The sequence below is a fragment of the Brassica oleracea genome, chromosome C5 (genome assembly GCF_000695525.1).
Source record: "Brassica oleracea var. oleracea cultivar TO1000 chromosome C5, BOL, whole genome shotgun sequence".
NCBI lineage: Eukaryota > Viridiplantae > Streptophyta > Magnoliopsida > Brassicales > Brassicaceae > Brassica > Brassica oleracea.
The window spans coordinates 30,443,269-30,454,667 of record NC_027752.1 but is presented as its reverse complement, the minus strand read 5'-3'; the positions used below and the strand labels follow the sequence as shown (position 1 = coordinate 30,454,667).

General features: G+C 31.0%; 1 long non-coding RNA gene and 1 pseudogene across 2 annotated transcripts; one reads left to right on the top strand and one right to left on the bottom strand.

Moving 5' to 3' along the window:
* Nucleotides 1-1,853, bottom strand: LOC106293156. Of its 2 annotated transcripts, XR_001260378.1 has the most exons (3): nt 1,464-1,848; nt 1,067-1,380; nt 1-755 (listed from the first exon to the last, which is right to left on the bottom strand). It is a non-coding gene; the product is annotated as an uncharacterized LOC106293156 (long non-coding RNA). The 2 variants fall into 2 exon arrangements; XR_001260377.1 differs by lacking the exon at nt 1-755 and having other exon boundaries at nt 936-1,380; nt 1,464-1,853.
* A 7,534-nt stretch (nt 1,854-9,387) lies between these two features.
* On the top strand, nt 9,388-10,012 carry LOC106344972 (annotated as a pseudogene).
* Nucleotides 10,013-11,399: the final 1,387 nt, after the last annotated feature.

Genomic DNA, 11,399 nt, shown 5'->3' with positions numbered 1-11,399 from the left:
TATAAACTTTTACGTTTTCTATTTTAAATAACAAATTTAATTAATTTTATTAAGTTTCTCTTATACAAACCACAGTTAAACACCATTCAAACATTTGTCCCGCACTTTTTATTATTTTGGTCACCATTCACATATTTCTTAAACCGCTTTTATTAGATGAATCACACTTGTCCTGCAGTATGCGTTTTTCTAACACAAACCGCTCTTAAACCGCACCGCACTAATCAATCAGCTTGTCCCGCACCGCCCAACCCGCTGTTACCATTCGGAGTCTTAGCTATCACTTTCCAAAATTGAATCGTCTTTAATGGCTCTCTGAAAATCTTTTCAGCCTTTCCGTTTCATCAGAAGTTAATACATGAAGAAGGTCAAATCGAAAATTATTTAGCAGCTTATGGTTCGTTGTGCGAGAATTAGTGAACATACGTAGGTCCTAGTTAGATTACTCTTAAAAATGAAGACACTTGGACACATAATTTTTATTTGGAATAGAAGGCTAACTTGACCTATAACGGATAAATGATGATGAATCCGATTATTTTACACAATGTTGACGACATCACAACATATCTGTTTGTAGGATAACTTATACATTTGACGGCTAAGTATATAAATGTCTGATGGAATAAAGATAAATGTCAGGAGGTATCCTGTTCGGGTGCTTTCGATCAATTATTCAGAGAAACACAGCTACGCTTCGTCGACCTCAAAGTCACCCTCATGCGGGATGATAGAAGTCATACGTATCTATACAACTGAAAATAGGACATTTTGATTAGCCGGATAATTAGATAAATACGTGTTTTAATCGACGATTGGTCGGATAATAGGCGAGACGCACCGGTAAAACATTACAGAAATCTATTCGTACGGCTATCTTGTAAAATGTATGTCTAACTAAGTTATTATCCGGTTGCTATAGCTAAAACAAGACGAAGAAATAACATGCTTCAGTTAGCTTAGCCGGCTATCTTTTAGAATTTCATTACAATGTCATCAATAGTTGGATAAACATGAATGGTCGAAAAGCAGGAAATAATAAACAAGAAGTGTGAAAAAGGCTCACACTTTTAGCAGTATCCAACGTCCTTGTGTGTGCTGGCTTGATACCATTACTAGGGGGGGTATATGAAAAATCATCATCCTCAGCACCAGCTACATCGGTTGCAGAGTCTTGCCATACAACTTCAGTGAGAGCAGGTACGACTTTTGTCATGACCATCTGGAGGGACTGGACGTAACCGGACAGAGCTATGGTGCTTTGAGACAACGATATATCGTCGCTTTCCTTTATACTGGTTCCTCTCCAGCAGCAAAAATCCGAGATGCTAACTCAATGGTCTCCATATTTGCCAACAGGAGATTAGATGATATCAAGACCTGAGCTTGAACAGTATAAGAGGCGTGTGTTAGCCCTAATACTGAAAACAAATTCAGAAAAGGAAAAACAAAGAGAGACTTACAATCGTAATGGAGACAATCAAGAATGGTGTGAATGAAGAATAGGACCCGGCGGATGTGATATTATTTTGGAGAAAGGATTTCGACAGAGAGTTGATCTCGTATTCGATAGACGGGAGATTTTTTCGGAACAAGGGTTCTGTCGGAGAAATCAAAGAGATGAGATGGATTGGGGATAATTTCTTAGCAAGGGTTCTGACGGATAAAACAGGGAGATTGTGAGAGAAGGCGGATCATATCTACGGAGAAACCAAAGAGATTTAGAAAGATTAGATAGATATTTTTATAAATAATAGTGTATTGATTGAAGTGATGAACGTGTTCTATCTCTTCACGCGTAATAATGATATATAGGGTTCGAAGATGTAGTACACATTTGGTTGAAGTATTAGATGATAGCGGTGCTATGGACATTAAAAGAACACGTCACTTAAAAAATCTGAATTCCATCACCGCAAATATGCAAGTTTTTCTTGTATATGCACTGCAATTACTCTTTTTATAAAATTTTGCCCCCCGCCAGATAAATTTATTCATTGATTTCTATATTCGCCACAGGTGAACAACATATGATTAATGGAGTATTGCAATATCTTTGACAAGTATCATTTATATTAAACCCTCTTGTATTAAGCCTTGTTGTGCTGAATCAATTAATTTACAAGATTATTCTTATTATACTCCTTTTTGTCTGCATTGTTGTGGAAAGTGAGTCGGTAATCATTTATCTTAAAAGTTTCTAGTTTGTCCATGACCAATGATGTAAAAAGATAATTTTTTTTTCATGTTTACCACTTTCTTAATACCATTATTCATGTTTACAACCATTAAAAAAACATTTTGAAAAATACATTTTTCATTAAAAAACAAAAGACTCTTATATCTTTATTTTATATATATATAATATATAATTATTAAAAAATAATTTTATGTTTTTGAATTATACTTTTTCAAATTCAAATTTTTCTATATTTTTTTTTTTAATTTTATTTCTTACGAATTATTTTTTTCAAAAAAAATATTGAAAATCAAAAATTATTTTTGAAACTATTTTTTAATTTTTTAATATTTTAAGTATTTATTTATATATTTATTAGAATCTTAAATTTCACATTCCAAAAACCTTACCCCACCCTTTCACTCTAAACCGTTAGTCTAGTAAAAATGGTTAGTGTAAATATGAAAAATTATACTGTGAATATGATATTTTTGACAAGTTCTCTAAAAAGATCGGTTTCTTAATCATTATTGATATTTTTAGCTTTGTCATCAAAGATTATTATCTCTGAGTATCTTGCCTTGTACAACTTTGGATTATCAAATAAAAAGTACTGGGTTAAGATCCGCGCTTTGCGCGGAATGAACATTATATATATAAATTATTTTATTTATTATATGTTTTTATATATTATAAAATAAAAAATATATTGAATAATTAAAAATTCAGTAACCATTACATATATAATTAAATTGGGGCGAACATAAAAACTTTTTTATTAATCCAAACAATTTTTTTTCTATTTGATAGGATATATAATTAAATTTAAACAATATTAACATATATAATATTTTTTAACAGTTATGTCTATTAAATGATGCTTTCTACTCATATGTTTTTTTTATCATTTGTATCTTTTATAGCAAAACTTTTAAATTACTGATAATAAATTTTTCATTGTGGGATTAATAGTTTTAGTAATTTTTAATTTAAAAAAATTAAGTTGTCAATGTTTATTCAAATTTTTTATCAAAAGAAATTGTTCAAAGTAAATTTTGAAATTAAAATATTCATGTATTTTATATGGTATATAATTTAATTTAAAACAATATATATATATATATATATATATTTTTTAATTTTAATAATTAATTAAATTATAATTTTTACTTATATGATTTTGTAATCATTTGTATTTTGTCACAACAAAAAAATTTTAATCATGGATCTCAAAATTTGAATTTGAGACTTTTAAAAGTTTTAGTAATTTATAGTCATTTTTTAAAATTCAAAATATAAGATATACATAGAAATCTAAATTTTTTATCAAATCGTTATTATTCAAAATCATTAATTTTTATATATATTTTATTCACATTAGGCAATTCCGTAACTTTTATTTACGAAAATAATAAAGAACATTTACATTGAATTTATGGTTAATTAATTTAATAAAAAATTATTATATAATTAGAAGGACCAACCTATTTTTATAAAGATTCAAAGAATCATCCTAATGACACGTGGCTACAAAAATAATAATAATGTTTTTCAATTAATATACAAGGATATACTTGCTTGGCAAACAATACATCATTACATTTCTCCAATCTCAAAACCCAGTACTATTTTTCTTACTGTGTTGCAATCGTTTACCAGCCACTCGGTGAATACCTTTATTATAATATTTCTTTTATTTCAGATGATAGGACTTCAACTTTCAACGATGTAAGGGACACAAGTCGAATAAATAAAGACGATAGTTGATATTTTTAGTCAGTAACAAATGACCAAAGACTATTCATTTTTAAGAATTCGAATATTGACTTGTAAGTAGTCAATAACAAATGACCAAAAATTCCTCCACATTGGATACTGATTGCCTGTACTGGTCTGTCTAGGAATAAATTGTATTCTTATGTTTCTGGGTAATGTGTTAGCGAAGACAAAACTAACTACTGACAAACAGACATAAACTAGATAAAAGCTTAATAAAAGTGTTCGTGTCTTTTGGACCCGTAGAAATTTTCTCTGGTGCAACATCACTATTTTTGTATATAGTTTGGAGAATGCTAATTAAAATGCCTTTTCAAATTTTTTTTTTTTAAAGTTAGCAATTTATACGATTTGACACTTTTCAATCACTTGTCCAAAAAAAAAAACTTCGAAGAAACATACTGAATTTAAACAATTTTAAAATAGGTAATTTATCTACCGGATTTTTTTTAAATTAAAAATATTTCATTAATCATTCCTAAACGGAGATTCGGGAATCGTTACAGAGTCCGATGACCAGAAAACGGTGGTTTCTAGGTTACATTTGCTTAGATCTAAATCTGCAAGCGGACAAAACAATAATAAAGACGAACAGTTGGGGGAAGAAGACCGGGAGCGTGCTCCCTTCTCCGTTGAACACAGAAGCACATCGCCAGAAGGACGAGACTTCACGGCGCTGGCGTATTCAAGTCCAGTTGTTATTCCGTCGCCAATTGCCTTCTGATAGTAGCCACCACAGAGAATGTCCCGCAGCCTCATAGTCAAACACCAATAACGAGAAACGCACACCAACTCCGAACCTAACCTAACCACCGCAGATACTTGAGAAACAAACAGCCACAAAAGTCTGAGATACCACATGCATCACCACACTCAAGACGGAGAAGAGACGACACCCGGACCGGCGAGAAGCATACCTAGAGAAACCACCATCCCGAAAGGTAGAACCATCGACACCAGCACGTGCTTTGAGAATCAGGACGAGTCTCCGCCCGATGACTAGATTTCAAGTTCTTGCCACATCCCTATCGTCCTCTAATAGAGAGCACGGGCCATAAGTTGATGAGTCACCAGAGCATCGAATTTTACTCGGGAGCCTCCGTGTCAGAGCTCCACCCGATCCGCCACAAGGAGAGAGAAGCACTTCCAACCGCACCGGACCAGAGCCGGACCTGAACCTTTCGGGACCCTATACAAAATTAAATTAAAACTACTTTTACTTCATAATAAAAAAACTGCTTCTCTGATTTTTTTGAACAAAACAGTTGTTCTTACAAATATTAAACTGAGGAGTCATGTATTAAAGTTCTCATGAATTGAGATATAAAATCTTTTACTAATTATAATATTTATTATTATATGGGCTCATCTAGCATTTTATGTTCAGTTTTTTTACGTAGAAAATGTTTCTTGGTCCATTTTTTACGGTTAACATTTCAAATATAAAATTATACGATATGAAAAAAAAAAGTGGAAGCTATTTAAGGTGGGGGCCCATTCAAATGCTTTGAAAGACTATGTCCAAGCCCGGCTCTGCACCGTACGACGACTATCCTGCCATGGAGTGCAAGATCCGATGGGGGAGGCAACGACGGTTTCCGACATAGATGCCTTGGCCGTAAACTACCGGAAAGACAATTTGGATACATTATAAATCCCCTTCTTATTATTTGAGGAGTACTTTTATAAATAAACCTTTATCCAATATGTGTGATTCACAATTTTGTCATTTCTTAGGTGTCAACACCACATTCCACCTCACAACCTTTTTTAAATAACCCTCTTTGACCTAGACTAATTGCATGTCATGCCATTGCCAAAAACATATAGTCTCATTTCATGAACGTGTACACTAAATTTAGAATATTGAAACTTTTTATACATCCATGTCACGACACTATTGTATAAAATGTGAACTATATGGATAATATAATTTATATGCCCTGTTAAGTTATATCGATATTTTTAACATCCCTATCAACTCGAGATAGTATTATGTCATTGGCCATCATATTATATAATTTTTCTAATTTATGTTATATAATATACTATGCTGAATAAACCAGAAACAAGATGATATACTATGTTGTACGATTTGTCTCTGTGTTGTTGTATATTAGTTAGTTATTATTAGTAATATATTATTAGTAATATGTTAGCATAATAGTTGTGTATACTCTATCACATCAACAATATAATCATATTTTTATTCTGATTATAAACACTTAGATACAATATGAAGATATTACTCGAAAATGAAACATATAGTCCATGATATATTTGAATGAATCGGAAAAAAACGTTGTCATTGGATCTTGATTAAGCTATATTTCCTAAATGGAGTAAATCTCGGTGTCAAATATTGAATCCTCCAATTCAAAAGATTAATGAAAGTTGGTCATGAAATTTGAGTCAATCAAATATTTTCGGAATGATTGACTTTCGTGTTTGTGGTATTTAAATTATGGGAAGTCTATTGTACTCTTTCCAATTTTAGAGGATAATATTCGCACTGATTGATCAATCGTGCCATATGTGATAGTAACATAAGATGTTAAATCCCTATGGTCAAAATTTTGAATAAATATGCGATCAATTATGGATTTTTTGGCGTGATTTTAGGGTTATATGCAATTATGGATTTCTTAGTCAATATAATTTTTTATGTCCATTCATTTATCTATAATACTAAACAAAATCACTAAAAATTATTAACCTTGATGGTATGTGGTATAATGCGCAATGTACCATCAAAATTTATGTTAATGAACTACACATCAAGGTCCATTGTCTACTCTGTTCTAACTGAATCATATCATAAGCATTTCAAGCTTTGTTGTGCAGATTTTACACACATTCTGTTAAAGATCCTTGCGAATAACACTAAAACATTTTACATATATTTTTAAGTTATTTGAAAAAAAGTATACATTCATTATATTTGTGACTATTCTTCGTGATGTATGACTATGATCACTATGATTCATGTATTGAAAATATAGCTGATCTTCATTATTCTTCATTGTTACATTAGTCTAATTGAATCTTTTCGAATATTGCTGATATTTTGAGCAATTGTTCGTGTTATATAACTCTGAATCCTTAACCAAGTTCGTAGTAATGAGTGTTTTAACCTCCTATGTATCTATTCTGTTAACATATAAACTTTAGCTGTAAAGTTTTTTTAATGGACAATAGAAATCAAAATATATGCAAAAAGAAAGGTATAAAGTAAGATTGATTTTTGGTTGAAAAAATAGATTGTTTTTTACTGAGTTTTTATTATGTCTTTCGTTATAATATAAATCTCACGAATTTCAAAGTAATCTTTAAAACATCAATAGTATTTTTATTTTTAAAATATGGAATATATGAAATATGGTGGTCTATTTAATTTAAATGTTAAATTTTGTGTGCATGTTAATTTCGAATTATACGTACTTAGAAGATTGTAATTTGGTAAGATCTGATTATGTGCATAAAGTAATAATATATTCTATCCCATTACCGAACTATAAGGCTTAAATTTGGACAATCAATATTTCAAATAATGTTATTATCTAATTAGCCTGTAGTTTCTTTTTTAATTTTAAATGTCAATATAAAATACCACCATTTTTATTTTAGATAAGACCCAATAATATGTTATATATAACAAATTCACAACTCAAATAATATAAACCTAATATAAGAATGTAACCAACATATAAAGTTGAAATAATGAAGTAAAATATAAATGCAATTTTTTTTTATATTTTCACCCCGCACAAGGTGCGGGTTACCACCTAGTAAGTCTATTATTACATGGAGAAAAACTATTGTAATGATTGAAAGGCTAGTAAACAAATTTTATCAAATTCTCAAAATTAACGCATAAATGTGGAGATCACTGGTCGAAAATGAGGTAAAAGACTTGTGGTGATGGCGATGAAACATTAACTATCATTTAAGTAAATGACAATTGAAGAAAATGGCAAAATCTTTCAAAAATATTGTAAATTTTGAGTTACAGTTTAACTTTCGGGTTTATGATTAATTTTTGGATTCATGATTTTACTTGAGTTCAATGCTTAGTTCTTAGAAGTTAGAGATTAGTTTTGAGTGTGACAGAAAAAGAAAGATTAGTTTTTCATCATTTTTATTAATTTTAAAACATTAATTTTATTATTTTTAAGAACATCTCCAACCATATTTCATATTTTATTTTTAAATGGAGTAATGAAAAAAAAACATTATTATTATATAGAGTAATTTTTTATATTTTTTGTTCATTACTTCATTTCTCACTTTATTTTAGGGTAAAATAGGAGTGTTTAATAATGTATGTATTATAATTTAATAATACTGTAACTTATATTATATATAGTAAACATATAATAGTATTTTATTAATTAGTAGAATTATTAATTTACAAAAAAAAAATACATCTTCATATATTGTTCATTTAAAATAAAAATAATGGTTGTTATCATGGTTTATTTATTGATTAAATTTTATAAATTTGGCTTTTTATTAGATTATTTGGTATATATAATATATATATCAGATAATGTAAATGTCTGGTTAGATGTAATATGATAGTGTGACACTAAAATGGCTTGAACTTTGAAGTATTAAAAATTAAGATTATTATATTTTCAATAAAAATATAATATTTATTTTTATATATACTTATTATATAATTATTATAAATTTATGAATTAAATGAAACTATATATTTTAAAAAATATATTATCTTATTATTTTATTAAATTATATAATAGAACTAATCTAACTTATCATTAATGAAATTTATTATTATTATTATTAAGTAATAATCTAACTCTATTAAAAGTAGAATAACAAGCCTTCTTAGCTATGCCAGGTGGGATCAGAAAATCAGCCACTCGTGTTGCAGCAATTATCCATGTCATTTTGATTAATCTTGGACACGGGTTCTCTTCTTTCTTCTATATTGCTGGCGACGTATCACTTCCTCTTCTTCCACCACGTATTTGCAACCGTCGAAATAACTCCAGCTCTTCACTCCTCTGCAATTAAATATCGAATACTTCCTCATCCTTCCAGCTTCTATATTTAGGAACACGTTGGCAAGTCTCTGCTCATCTTTTCGTCTCGCTATCTTCTTCTATTATTGCAGTCTTCTATTACATCTGGAGAGGGCAATGGAGAGACGGAGAAGCTTGATTGGGTTCGTTGAGAAGCAAAAAATCTTCCCGGGTAGTAATAGAGAGAGCACCAGTTGTGGATCCAGTTCGGTAAGTAACATTATCCTTCTACAAGATCCATTTATTTAGTTACCTCTGACAATGAATTCACGAATGGATCCAGTTATGCATTTCTCCTGAGTTTATTCACCTCCAGTTATTCTTACAATTGATATCATTTTTTGAACTATAGTTGAACTTTATAAATTTGCAAAGCGATCATTCATGGGCATGATGAAGAAAAAGTATTCGAATTCTGCTCACTCACATGCTTCCTCCTGTGCTGATTGAGAAATGTTTACCCCAATTGCTTCAATAAGTGTGATTTTTATTTATTCTCTGAGAGATTAGCTATGATGTTTAAGGGGTTTAAGGGTTATGTGGTATTCTCTACTGTAGTGTCTCTGGACCACTAATTGTTACATCCTCCTTTTTCGTTTCAAGCACTTCCTTTTATAAGAAATCTTTTGGTTTCTCTATAAATCTCTCCAAAACCATAAAGTTGCATCCTTTATTTATTATTCTGCAGATGGTACTCGGAGAAATTCGTGAAAGGACAATGATATAAAGAAGACTGTGTTCCTGAGTGAAAAACGTAAATAGAATGTCTCTCGGTAACTCACCACTCTACTTCTCTCTTTTATCTCTATTAATGTTTTGTCTGATATTCCTTCCTAATCAATTTATAGGCTCACTTTCTGAGTTTCGGTTTTTCGGTTCTCATGTATTCAAACAGGAGAGTTTAGATCGAAAACTTCTTACGTCCATTTTGGAGTTTTCTGGTGAGTTGAATCCAACTAAAAAAACTGATGCAAAAGAATCATACTTGACCCTTAATGTTTCTCAATAACATTGTCTCTTTGAAACAAATCCATAGAGAAACTTTTTTTAACTATATAGGAAAGCATACGCGATTCTATTACTTAGGAACGCAATCAAAGTAGAAGAATGTTGTATTCTTTATTAGGCATCATCTGTAAAGCAGCATTCATTGTTTCCACAGAACTATCTAGATAACTGTTGTTTCAGAGAACATTTTCTCTCTGTGGGAGTCACATGTCATGTTAGTGATAAACATTTGGCTTTTAAACTTTCAGACATGATGGTTGCCCTTCTGTTGTAAGCCACTTTGGGATTTCTGCGTTTGCAATCTGGTGAGTCAACATCTGATCTTATCGTGTTATTTCAAACATGGAAGCGGGTAGATTGGGCTCCAACCATCGGTTAGAAGGTTTTTTCCCGGATTACTCCAGCAGTTCAATAATAGCTGATGTTATTATATGCGAAAATATGTTTCGGGTGCTGACTTCTTCTTCTTCATCAGCTGGTGCTCCCCTTCGTTTCTTTGTTTATGACAAGTATTTAAAAGGACTAAAAAGGTAAATATACCTTTATATTTGAAATCTGAATTGGAAACATTCTTCAGTCAAAAGTTAATTGAAATCTGAATTTTTCAGAATCCTGGAACACTTTCTAAAGCAATAAAAATTGAACACACTGTGCTTACACTTTCTGGCTCAGGAACTCTAGAGTGGTGACAACATTACAAAAATACTTTCAAAGTATTTGGACCATTGGGATCATCACACTTCACAGCAGAGGTGCGTTCAAGGGACCATCTGTTGAATATTTTGTCAAAAAATAGTAACCCCACGTCATTCACTTTTCGTACACTCTTTCTTTTTTTTTTTTTTTTTTTTTTAGCACAAGTTCGTACACTCTTACAAACAATGATGTTAGGCCTGTTCGTTTCTCTGACGCAGCGTCAGCGGCGGCAACCAATAAGCGGCAACCAATAATTAACAAACAGATGAGAGAAATTTTAACTGTGTGTTGTTGTATAGTTGCCGCCGGCGACTTCCATTGCTCCTCTTTTCTGTAATTTTATTGCCGCTGCAAATAACAGCGTCTCCCACCTCATACGAAACGTGACGCAGCGTCCAATGATTGTCTTTTCTAACTCTCTAATTTTAATTGGTTGCTGAGCTGTCATTAAAATTTCTTTACATTTTTTATCGTTTGTCGTTGACGCAGCACGTTCTGGAAACGAACAGCACTGTTAACGTAGGGTAAGTTCGAGTTTAGCCCCATCTATTGTATGCCACCAGATAAGGCTCTATGTAAAAGAGGTTTTCATTTCAGATTATTTTGACCGGGAGGTGGTGAGAGATTTCTCTTTGGTGTGGCCTTTCAAGAAATCTGTATTTCTTTTTTTATTGATATCCATTTTAATGCAA